This window comes from Lactuca saligna, chromosome 5, assembly GCF_052625555.1.
Source record: "Lactuca saligna cultivar CGN05327 chromosome 5, ASM5262555v1, whole genome shotgun sequence".
Taxonomy (NCBI): domain Eukaryota; kingdom Viridiplantae; phylum Streptophyta; class Magnoliopsida; order Asterales; family Asteraceae; genus Lactuca; species Lactuca saligna.
In genome coordinates this window covers 270,187,074-270,199,941 of record NC_136421.1, presented here as the reverse complement: position 1 = coordinate 270,199,941, position 12,868 = coordinate 270,187,074, and positions in this window count along the sequence as shown.

Here is a 12,868-nt window from a genome sequence, read left to right as displayed (position 1 = left end):
AGAGACAAGTATAGGTCTTAATCAAATCCGTACATTACAACAAGCTGGTTATACTAAATGGAGTTCTCACCTTAAATCAGTTTCGAGCTTAATCAAAATGTTTAGTCCAACTTGTGAGGTTTTACTTAAAATTATTAAGGATGGAACCGGTCCAATCAAAGGCGATGCAGATTCAACATATGAGTCTATTACTACATTTGATTTCATTTTTGTTCTTCATCTCAAGTAAGAAATAAAGGAGATCACTGATTTACTTTGTAAAGCTTTATAAAGACAATCTCAAGATATTTGTAATGCATTGAGGCTAGTTGCACCAACCAAATTGTTATTGCAAAAAAATGAAAGATGAAAGATAGGATGGTTTGCTATCTCTTGTTATGTCATTTTGTCAACAACGCAACATTAATATCCTTGACATGACTTCTCCATACTTTACTAGAGGGGCTCGAGCACGTAATGAGCTTAGTGATCATACACTAGAACATCATTACCGAGTGGATATATTTTACAAAGCAATTAGTTGTCAGTTAATGGAACTAAATCATCGATTCAATGATAGATCAACAAAGTTGCTTCGAATTTCAACAACTTTATATCCTAAAAATGTTGATAAGCCTTTTCGAAGTGGTGATGTAATTAAGTTAGTAGAGAAATTTTATCCCGAAGATTTCAATGATCAAGAGAAAGTAGTTTTGAAGATACAACTTCAATATTATGAGATTGATGTCGTTCAACATGCATATTATAAACTATTGACATCTATGTCAGAATTGTGCCAATGGTTGATAAAGATTAGAAGAGTAATGAACTTTCATCTTATTTATCGAGTAGCTAGTTTCATACTTACTCTTCCAGCTTCTACTGCTACAACGAAGAGGTCATTTTCAGCAATGAACCTCATTAAAACAAGGTTACAAAATAAAATGGAAGACAAGTTTTTGAATGACTCATTGGTTTTGCACTTCGAGCGGAAACTTGCTGAAAAGATTAGTTTAGAGACGGTTTGATAAACGATGTAACGATCTATTAGTTTGTTTTTAATTTACATTTTTGATATGTCATAATTTTGAAATAAATAAAACTTTTTTACATATTTCAATTATGAAGTTTTGAATCCGCCCCCCTAGTTGTAGTGCTTGTGTTCCGCCCCTATTTGAAACACCATTTTTCCCATTTTACCTTTTGACTCCAAAGCACAAACCGAACTTTTGGATCACGTAATCTACATTATCCACATCCAAATAGGTCTAAACCTCTCTTTCCCAAAGCCTAAAGTGTTATGATATTTGATCTTCGGGTCACAGACCCGAATTATAAAACGACTCGATATATGATGGTACACATTTTTTGCCACAAAATAAAAGATAATGTTTTCATATGAGTTAGAATGTTTTATATGAATTTGTTATGCGTTTATACTATTTATATAGAAGTTTGCAATGATGATAGATAAAATGGTAGGTAGAAATTAAGTGAAATGGTAGATGGGGTAATAGGTGAATACTAAATGGATAACTAAGAGAACTAAATGGATAACTAAAAGAAATCATTACGTAATACTAATATATTAAAAGACAAATTGCATAACATTACTGAATATAACATATCATAATAATACTCATTATGCTACTCATAATCTACTTATTAAATTAAATAAAACACAACATACTTATTATATTATTATATGCTACATGTTATTCGGGATAATCTAACATTTTTTTCTCTTTTTAAACTCATGTTTGTTTCTCATTCATTTTATTCTCCTCAACCATCATCTCACGTTTTTTTCCATACGAGAAATTTTTGGGTAATCGAACATTTGGGGAATTTTTTACCATTTTCTTGGTGGAGAAGAAGAAAACATTTTTACTAAGAAATAAAAGTTTATGTTTTCATATTTTAGAAATTTAGATGCGAAATTGTTGAGTTTACACATTTTATATAGAGAGTTGATATTGTGGTATGTGGTTTGATAGGCGGGTGATATATTGATGTCCGATAAATATCATTGTAAGCAAATGTATTTATGTCACTATAGTTTATAAAAAAGTTAACAACTCAAATATATATAGGGAAAAGGGAATATACATTACAACCCCACCTAAGCTTAGGTACTAAACCTCTTGAAAATACATTGTTGTACTATATAAAAATTACGGTTAATGGACTCACGATTAATACTTCAAGATGTAAATTCAAGATCAACACAATAGGGTTTAGGGTTTAGGGTTTAGGGTTTAGGTTTATGTTTAGGGTTTAAGGTTTAGGGTTTAGGGTTTAGGGTTTAGGGTTAGGGTTTAGGGTTTAGATTTAGGGTTTAGGGTTTAACTTTAGTGTTTAGGGTTTAAATTTAGGGTTTAGGTTTAGGTTTAGGGTTTAGTAATGTTCACTTGGATGAAGTAATAAACGATAATTGAGGAAAGAAAACGGAGATGATAAAACGATAATGAAAGAAAGAAATGTTATGAAGAATGATATATTTACCAAGTGAAACCAAACCGGGTATATTTAGCATGTTAAAACGACATATTTTAGAGGTTTAGTACCTAAGCTTAGGTGGGGCTGTAATGTATATTCCCTATCCCCATATATATATATATATATATATATATATATATATATATATATATATATATATATATATATATATATAGGGGCGGACGCAGGATTTCAAAGTAGGGGTTGCACGTGAAGATTAGGGGTTGCACGATAGTAGAAAAAATAAAAATTTTCAAAAATTTCAAAAAATTTTCCACTGCAGCCGGAAAATTTAGGGGTTGCCGGTGCCACCCCGGAACCCCCCTAAATCCGCCCCTATATATATATATATATATATATATATATATATATATATATATATATATATATATATATATATATATATATATATATATATATATATATATAGATATATATCAAACAAACCATTCATATTTTTTTTTATATAAATATAGATTAACATATTTTTACATATAGAAACTATAATTGCTACTAAAAAAAGTACAAGAATAAATATATATTTTTTAGTCAACAACTCATATAGCATATTAGTTTCCAAGCTTCGATTTTAGTTTTGAGCAAATTAAAAAAATACTTATTCCAATATTCATACATTAATTGCATTATAATCACAAAATTACATACATATCCATAATCATCCTAACCATGTCCATCTGTTTCTGAACAATATGTGAGTAAGATTGAAAGAATAAGTTTGCTTCATATTTGGTTGGAGGGTTCTAAACTTCTAATATCGAATTTTGCATGTATAAATTCGGAACTACCCCCAAGTCCCCGATTCATCCCCACTTAAACATTTCCAATGTTTGTTGGGACTTCTAGGACTAGAAGAATTTTTTTATTAGTTTGCTAACATAAAAACGTCTAATAATCAGCAAAAAAATGATGTTTTGTTAGCAAATTCACATGTCATTTCTAAGACAATTTTTTTTTTTTTTTTGAAAAATGTCATTTTTGCAGATATCATCTGCAAAAATGCATTCCTCAGGAAAATTATTTGCAAAAATTACATTTTTTAGTCAATTTTTAAGTTGAAAATGATATTCTCACAAATATCATAAGGGAAAATTGCAGTTTTAGTCAAAATTTTCTCCACTTATATTTTACAAAACATTCAAAAAGATAAATAATAAAATGTACCTTACGTCAAAATTTACAAACAATCAATAGCCTTACAATAAACTTCAAATACCTCAAAATATGATATTTGACACATGATCGATGTTTCGAAGTAACATTGAGAGATAAATGATTGAAAGTGTTTTTGACAGAATTTTTAATTTATGTTGTTTGTAATTTAAAGTGTTAGAAAACACGAAAAAATAAGGGTTTTTAAGAGAATTTTCAAAAATAAATAAATAAAAATAAAATATCTATTAAATTTTCGCTTTTGCTGAATTAACTTCCTTTTTAGGGAGAATTTCATATATACCCTTCTTAAACCTCAAAATATCATATTTGCCCAGCTTAATTTTTTAATATCATATTTATCCTTCATAAACCTTCAAAATATCATATTTGTCCAAATCCTTTTTTATAATGTTTTTAATATTTTATAATCATTTTTTATTACTTAAAATTACTATAATAATTAAAAAGATTAACGATATTATCCTTACGTCTATGATAATGGAATGTGAACTTCTAAATTGTTGTAATGTCGTCCTCTTGACAAACAAAAATATTCATCTTCAACCTTGTCTATAGAATGTATATTTTGATTGTTTAGTTTTTTTTGTTGATTATGTTGTAGATGAAGAATATTTTAGCTATTACCATTGATATTTTGATGTTTAAAAAGTACTTATACGATATTTTGATATTTAAGAAGGGCATATATGATATTATGATGTTTAAAAAGGACATATATAATATTTAGAAATTTTATGAAGGGTAAATATGATATTTAGAAATTTATGAAGGGTAAATATGATATTTAGAAATTAAGTTGGGTAAATATAATATTTTGATGTTTAAGAAGGGTATATATGAAATTCTCCCTTCTTTTTATGCAATTATAAAAAAATTCTTCAATATTGCGAATATTTAGTAAATACAGCCTCTAACAACTTAAAAGAAACGATTTAAAGAATGTGTATTTGGTTGGTATACATGTTGTTTTGGATATGTATATGCATACTTTAAAAAAGAAATATGAATATGCGTCTGTAAATGCTCTTTTACGATTCTTTTAGTGAATCTTACATATGTTCATATGTGTGTGATTGAATTGTTTCCGTGAGGAAGTAGGCACAAGTTACATGTGGTGCCTTCCCCACCTTCACATGCTTCACATCTGCTTTGTTATGAATGAAAAGTACTTTACGTCGAACAAGACATGAATGGATATAATTTTACAAACACGTGGAAATATATGTCTATGCCTTTTTCTTTTGGACAATAATTACGACTAAATATACGAAGGACTCCTAACTACAATTAAAATAATAGACATCAATACTGTAATTTGAAGAAAATAGTTTCTACTTCAAAAAGTCAAGTCCCGTTAAGATCGAGGTTCAAGTCCCGTATATGTAATATTAGGAGTAGTTTATGATATTTGCCCTTTTAAAAAAATCAACATCTAGTGTCAAGTCTTTTATAATTGTTGCATATCGCTTTTCTTTTATAGAATGGCATCCAAAGGGTAAACATGATTTTTATATGCTCCCAACCATCGGGCTCACAATAAATTTGAAAAAAAAAAAAAAAATACTGTGTCGTCATGATAATAATAAAGAAGTGATAATTAGGTTTGAACAGAAGATATAAGTTTAGAAATTCAAAATTCTCACATCTAGAACAATATAATAGGAGGTATTTTATAGATCGATGTGATCATGTTTCGTTTTTTTAGAATTTCTATGATATGTTAGTAATAAAGACCACGTGATTATGAAATTGTTACACTAAAGAGTCACATGATAATGATATACTAGACCTATGGGAATTTGTTAATTCTTCAAGTTGAAATGGGTATTTTGTGTTTAGTTCCTTGTAGAAATCATTTCTAATTTATGCGATATAAGTAAATTATTATTATTATTATTATATATATATATATATATATATATATATATATATATATATATATATATATATATATATTGGTATTTTATATCACAAATATTATTTAAGTATAATAGGATTATTTTGTGGATAAATGTCATTTTGATAATTATTAAACAAATTATGATGATGCAGAGTGCACATTTGTTTAATTTTGTCTTTGTTGAAAGTATAATGTTATTTAGGGGCAAAACCCCAGAAGCGACGGGGGTCGGGGGCAATGCCCATGAGAGCGGGTCTAAGGGGCGACAGCCCCTGTCGAGGTCCAAGGGGTAGAAATCCAGATTTTCTGTAAATACACTCGATTTTGTGATCTATATATATATATATATATATATATATATATATATATATATATATATATATATATATATATATATATATATATATATATATATAGGACGGTTCACTTGAGATTAAAAAAAATAGAGATGTTGACATTCAACATCAGCTACATATTTCTCATTTGTCACTCAAACACTTCAGCGTATCGGCACACAATGTATGCCTAATCATAAATGATCATAGGGTAGAGAGGTATAATCATATACGATTATACATGTTTATACATATATGCTTAAGAATAAATTATTAAACATATATGTCTGTTTATAGAGTGAGTAATCATATATGATTATAACGGTTAGTGGTAGAAGAGGTGGTAGTAGCAGAGGTGGTGGTGGGGAAGGTGGCAGAGATGAAAGAAACGAGCGACACTACATAATCATTTATGATTATAACTGACTCGTCGTGTCGGTACTTCGGAGGGTTAGAACGGTAGATATGAATTATGTGACTGAGACTGATGTGACAACCGCTAAATTCCCAGTTAAGTCAAAGTCAAACAAAGTCAACAGGTCAAACTGGTCAACTCAAATAGTGCTTACATGTTAGGACTTACTCTATGGTTACTAATGTACCACTCAAAAATCTTAACTCAAAGTATCACTTGTAAGTTTCAAATGTTCGGAAATTCTAAGCCCTAATCAGATTTAGGGATGTAACGACTCTGTGAAACACTATTACGTGCCCTTCGGGGGTGTATAACACCCAAATTAGGATGTAACGAAGTCTACGGTCCTTGCACTATGAAGAAAAACGCTAATGAAGGCCCCCAACAAAGTCTCTCTCAATCTCTCCCACTGTATCACACTCTCTCCCAAATCTCTCCCAAGTCTTTCCCAAATCTCTCTATGTAGCTTCCTTAGTCGGAAACAGCTCAAAACCGAAGGAGAAAACCCAAAAGAACCTTCTTAGTCCGGAATACCTCCTAAGGAACTAGGAAGAATCGCACCTCGGACCCCCCTTTTACTTCGGAACACCCCCATCTCCAGAACGTTCCACCCCGAAAGCCTTAGCTTTGATCCGGGCATTTTCTCCTCGTAAGATCTCGCAATGCAAAAGAAGAGCTGCTCCGGACCCTACTGACTCCGCATCCTGGCACCAAAAGGGCTGACTCCGGAAAGTTTAGCTCCATAAGGCATCGTATGACCCGCTTCGGAATTTCCTAGCCAACTTCATGTAACGCTTGTGTTTCTGAGCTTGTCATTAATGTTGATATAATAGTCTAGGTTAACCTTTATAACCCATATTGAAATAATAGAAGTGTATTATTTGAGTATTATGTGTTTTGTGCTTAACTGTGTGACTTAATTGAATTAAGAATAAAAATAAGCGTCAAAATGAAATGTTAGATAAGCTCGATATATATGGTTAATGTTGTAGTAGTTGAAATGAGGTTTCCGAATATATAAAGAATGCCGAAATCTGAGTTATCACGAATAAGTTATGACCTGTCGAAGTTTCGCGACAGAACCAACAACGCTGAATGACGTAAAAAGTGAAATTTACGTTAGAGCGATATTTAGCCTTGGTGATCTAAATGAAAGTCGTAGAGTTCATTAAACCAAGAGCGTGCATAAAAAGAACGCCCAAATCTGACTTCGTATGAGGAAGTTATGATTTTCCGAAGTTTCAGCTTAGCAGTGTGCAACCCGAATACTCGATTCGAGATCGAGTGATTTTTGGTTGAAACAATCTAAACGATAATCGAAGATCTCGTTGATAGTAGTGCATTGGTGAAAAGACAGACAAAAACGGACGTCAGATAAAGAAGTTATGAATTTATAACGGAGGTTTCCTGTCCTGACCTAATAAAAATAAATAATAAAAATAAAAGTCAAAATTAGCCGACGGAGTCTAAACGAAAATTATAGAGCGTAGTCTCACCTACGCGTGGATATAAGGAACGTTGAAAACAGAGTTCGTATGAAGAAAATATGAATTTCATAATTTTTTAAATGATTAATATTTATTTATTTAATCTTTAATTCGGATAATATCCGAAGGAGTCATTGGTCTGATCCGAACTATGCCCAGCGTAGTTGAGTACGCCCAGCGTACCCCGATACATGTACCGCCTCGGACTCGAGTGCTCCGATGACGCATGCAGTGACGTTTCCGGAGTATGCATGACGACCACGAACTCTTTCTAGATGAAAGGCCTCGATGTTGTTGATGTTAACCTAGTCATCTAGCGGATTATGGATAACGACCACGGACTCTTTCTAGACAGTCCAGTGGAACGCTAGCAGGTTCATAACCTATAGGTGTTGTGACGATGTGTTCACCGGTGTACTCTATCCCCTTCATTGTTGCCTTTAGGATATCTATTGTTGAGGAAACCCCTTAGCAGTAATGTCCGTCCCGATGAAAATCCCAGATTAGGTCCCTTGAAATAGAAGTTGTTTTAGGGACATAAAGTGAGGATAACGGGAACGGGTAATCGGTTTATTGTTGGTTGGTGAAAATTAAATATAATTATTTATTGTGGGTTGAAAACCCTATATGCTCACCAGGCTCCTAAGCCTGACTCACTCAGTTTATTTGTATTACAGGAAGTGGCGCAAGGGCATAAGATGGATGAATCATCAAGTTGTTTTGTTTACAAGTCTGTATATGTATATATTTGTTGAATGACTTGTAATGTTATCGTTTATGCTTTATGGTCTGTATCGGAACATGACATCCCGAGTTTTGATTATATAATGAAAATTCATCTCTTGATGAAATGCTTTGATAAAAATAATTTTATCATATTTTGTTTTTGGGAACAAATTCCGCAAGTCTTTTAAATCAAAAGGATTTACTCTGAAATTATTTTAAAAACCATAAATGAAACCGGTCTTTTCTGGCCGAGATTTTGGGGATGTCACACTTCGCACCTCCGTTTCGGATCTGTTGGCTTCATGATCGCCTCTGAAATTAAGAAGACGACTCTGGAATTCGCTTCTTGACTCTGGAAATTATGGTTTGTCTTCGGAACGCATGGCCTGACTTCGGAACTCACCCATCCGACTTCAGAACTCCCTAATACCCTTCGGACCCTCGCAGATTCCGGACCACACTCCGGATTTTTGTCTATTTCAGAACTTTCTTCATTTTTAGGAACTTTGACGTCGGAAACCTCACCAAACTCGTACTCCTCATAACTTAAACCCCTGAACCCCTATTTTATGTCAAATTTGAACATTTAAAATTTATTTACCTAAAATAATACTTAAGATATATAAAGATATCAAATGTAGGTCATGATGAGAATAAGATAGGGATAATCGGGTTTAACTTTGTGATTTGATGTAACCTTCCATTTCCCATGCAATTCACGGTAACCCATATAGTATCCACCAATTAACAAGGCTTGACCCTTCAGGTTGCCATGCACACTCCCCCCTCCCCCCTTTTTCTCTCATCCCTTAAAAGCAACGACAATGAGAGAGATCTGAGCTCCACCATTTCTCTCACACTTTCACTAATAGTTCTCTCAAAGAGCAAGAACAAGGATCTTGTTAAAGGCTAAATTTCTCCAGCTGTCACCTCACATCGAACAAACAAATGATATGGCCAAAGAACAAATCATGCGTAAAATAGAAGGAATATCAAACCCCCGATATTCATTAACTCTGATAGGGATTTTGTCAAGTATAACTCGTAAAACCAAGATATTTACCTTCCTTGGAACCATTGTATTCCACATGGCCTAATGATCTAGAAGATGGATTGATGAACCTAGGTAATTGTTACTGTAATCCATAAGATTAGAGAGTCTGTGGCTATCTTTGACAACTCAATCTTCAAATTATCCTTATCACACACAAGCTTGTCACTGCCACGACCTATCATTCCAAATGGCCCAAATTTTTATGGGTTATGTAATATTAATATATAATCATTAGTCTATTTATAAGAAAAAAAATAGAGAAGCATAAGGCTGGAGCCAAATTCAAAGGCCTAAATTGGATACATTTATGATTATCTTTGTTTATCGAAGGTGAGTAGATTGGTGGGATGTCAAGTCCACCAAGCAAGTTACACCCTTTGTTTGAAAATAAAACGTAATATAACGGTAAAAGGGGTATCGATCCTCGGGGAAATGGTTGTATTCAATCACCAATGCAATCCAAAAGAACTGTTGTAAATAAACTAAGTAACTACAATTAAACTAAAAGGGGGTGTTATGATTGCTTGAAAACTAAAAGACTTGAATAACTAGAAAACTTGCAATTAAGCAAGGTGATGAGATGCTCAAATATTTGAGAGAATTGGTAAACCAAGGCAATTCAACACAATGAACACTTGTGTGTTTATCCTTAGGATTTAATATGAAGCTTATCATTCATCCCAAATTGGTTATAACAATCATGAAGCATGATATGTCAAGATTCCTCATAAGTTGTATGGAGGTTGGGGAAGCCCACAACGCACCTTCTTAATCAAAATCAAAGATCCAATTGAAGCAATTGAACCTAGGAAGTTGATTAGCCTTAAGAATGAAAGAATCGCCAATTCCTAGAGGATGTCAATGCTTACACATCTATAAAGGAATTATGATTCATAAACTAGAGATGATTTCTACCATCATAAAGCCTGTGTACTAAGTAAATTCAATGATTCAAAGTTAAACCAAAGAAATAAACTAATAATTGCTTATTCAAGTACGAAGCTCGTTATCAAAACATTAAACAAGCATAAGAAATATGAACTAGAATCAAAGACATAAGATAAATGATAAATAAGCATAAATCCTTCAAAAACCCACAAACATTCAAAGGTTTTAGCCAAGATCTACCAAAATAGAGAAATTAGCCACTCATGGCAATAGAATAACAATCATAAAAGTCTAATTGCATCAAGAAAGTAACAATTACTTTGGAAGATAAGAAAAATGTGTATCCAAGATCCCAAAATCGCCTCCCCTGGTCTTTAATGGTGGAAAATTCGAAGTGATAGCTGAAAGTTCCAACCCCCAAGGTAAATGGTAAGCTAAATGACCAAAATGCCCAAAACTGGGCAGTTACGCGGGTACCCACGCACGTGAGATTCCACCATCGCAAGTGTTGCTGGAATGTTACTGGCTCATTTTTCCTCCACTAACCATTCCACTACCAAAGATTCCCTTGGTCCCCTCTATATCTCACATAATTCAAATTAACCAATCCTCTTTTAGCTTCAAATATGGATGCTCCAAGCCCAAAATAATAATCCATGACCCATCTTCACAAGTCCACTTCATCCAAACCTTTAGCTTTTTAAGCTCAAATCTCTTTTAATGGATCCGAAAAGCCCAATAATGTCTCGAAAGCCCACAAAGTCCAACTCCAATCAAACCACAACCACAATGAGCTTCAAAACCCTACAAAATTTCTCATGCAAAATAGAAAGTCCCCGATATGATCCATGATAAAGAAAATAAAGACTATACAATGCAATGCTAATAAAAAAAAGCTAAAAATACTAAAATAAACTAATAAAAATAAGAAAATAAAATAAACTATCATAGATACAATAAAAAAAATAAAAGAAATCGTAACCACAAATATTTTTAACCTTCGATCTGATTAATAATTGGATAAAAGCCTCGCAATGTGTAGGCATGAGATTAGTTGAGACAAGTCAATGAAAAGTACTTTCTATTTCTTCTACTCTTTTTCTATCATCACTTTTGATATTTGTTTAACTGGAATATTTAGTTGTAAGGTTTTTTATGTTTATGACAATCAGTTAACTCATGCTTTATTACAATTTCAATTGCGAATATCTTAATACAAAGTCAAACACATTTTATGTAATGGAGACTTGTGATTCCATAATATCTTAATATTGATTAAACACGGTTTATTTGTTTTGTATTGGTTCCTCAATACATGTTTTTGATTGCATAAAACAACATGGATGTATTCTCTGTATTTGAAGACCACAAAGATATAATATCTAGATTTCTATAGAAAGAAGACAAATTGGAGTCAATAATTTATGGAAAAGGGCGATGATTGTATAAGATAGAATTTTGATTGATGATTCACCTCTACTTAAGTTGTATGTGCGCCACTCATCTGTTTGTCCGATCCATTTGTCCAACCCGTCACCCGACATGGGTATGATCCATCTTGTTCGGAGATACACTTACACCATTACATATAAGCACATAAAATATATAAATATTAAGACTTATTAATGGATCTTAAAATTGGAATCAAAGACATTATGATTATCTTGAAGACTTAAATAACCAAGAAAACGTAGGGAAAACATTTAATTGATTACAACAAATTCAAATCTTAAATCTTTAGCCCCCATATGATTACTTTATTGGCAAAAATAGACCTTCACATTTTTCTTAATTCAGAAGAAAGCAGTTAAGGACCCAAAGCAATTGATGCTTATAAATTGCTTAACCATTAGAGTGATTAGAGGTCCATGTTAGGCAAGCGCCATTATTCTCTTTACAACCAAATAACATAGTTTTGAGTTTTTTTAGTAAGGAGTATGTCATTATGCGATTTGAATGCGAATATTTTAATCGGAATTTTCCACTTTTCCATGAGTAAAAAGTTACCTTCCTTTCAAATATATAAAAGTAGTGAACTCGTCTGAACTGTTGTTCCCAATCGGCTAAAGATCGTGTTAATATAAAATAATTATTTAAGTCAAAAAAGTAGTTGCAACAACTATCATAAATGGAACTTTTAGTTACCATATATTAAATTTAATTCTTAATAACTTTTTTTTTCTTTTTGCATAGCAATTGGAAAAGATTCCCTAACATGGCCCGTTTCGTTCTCGAATTGCATAATCCCCGACATGGGTCATCTTGAGTGATATTAAAGATAAAATTGTGTTATGATCATCACAACTCATCCTGTGTCAAATATACAACAACATCGGAGTCTAACAACCATTATTGTAAATGAAAACTGAAAATATTATGAATTAAAAATGA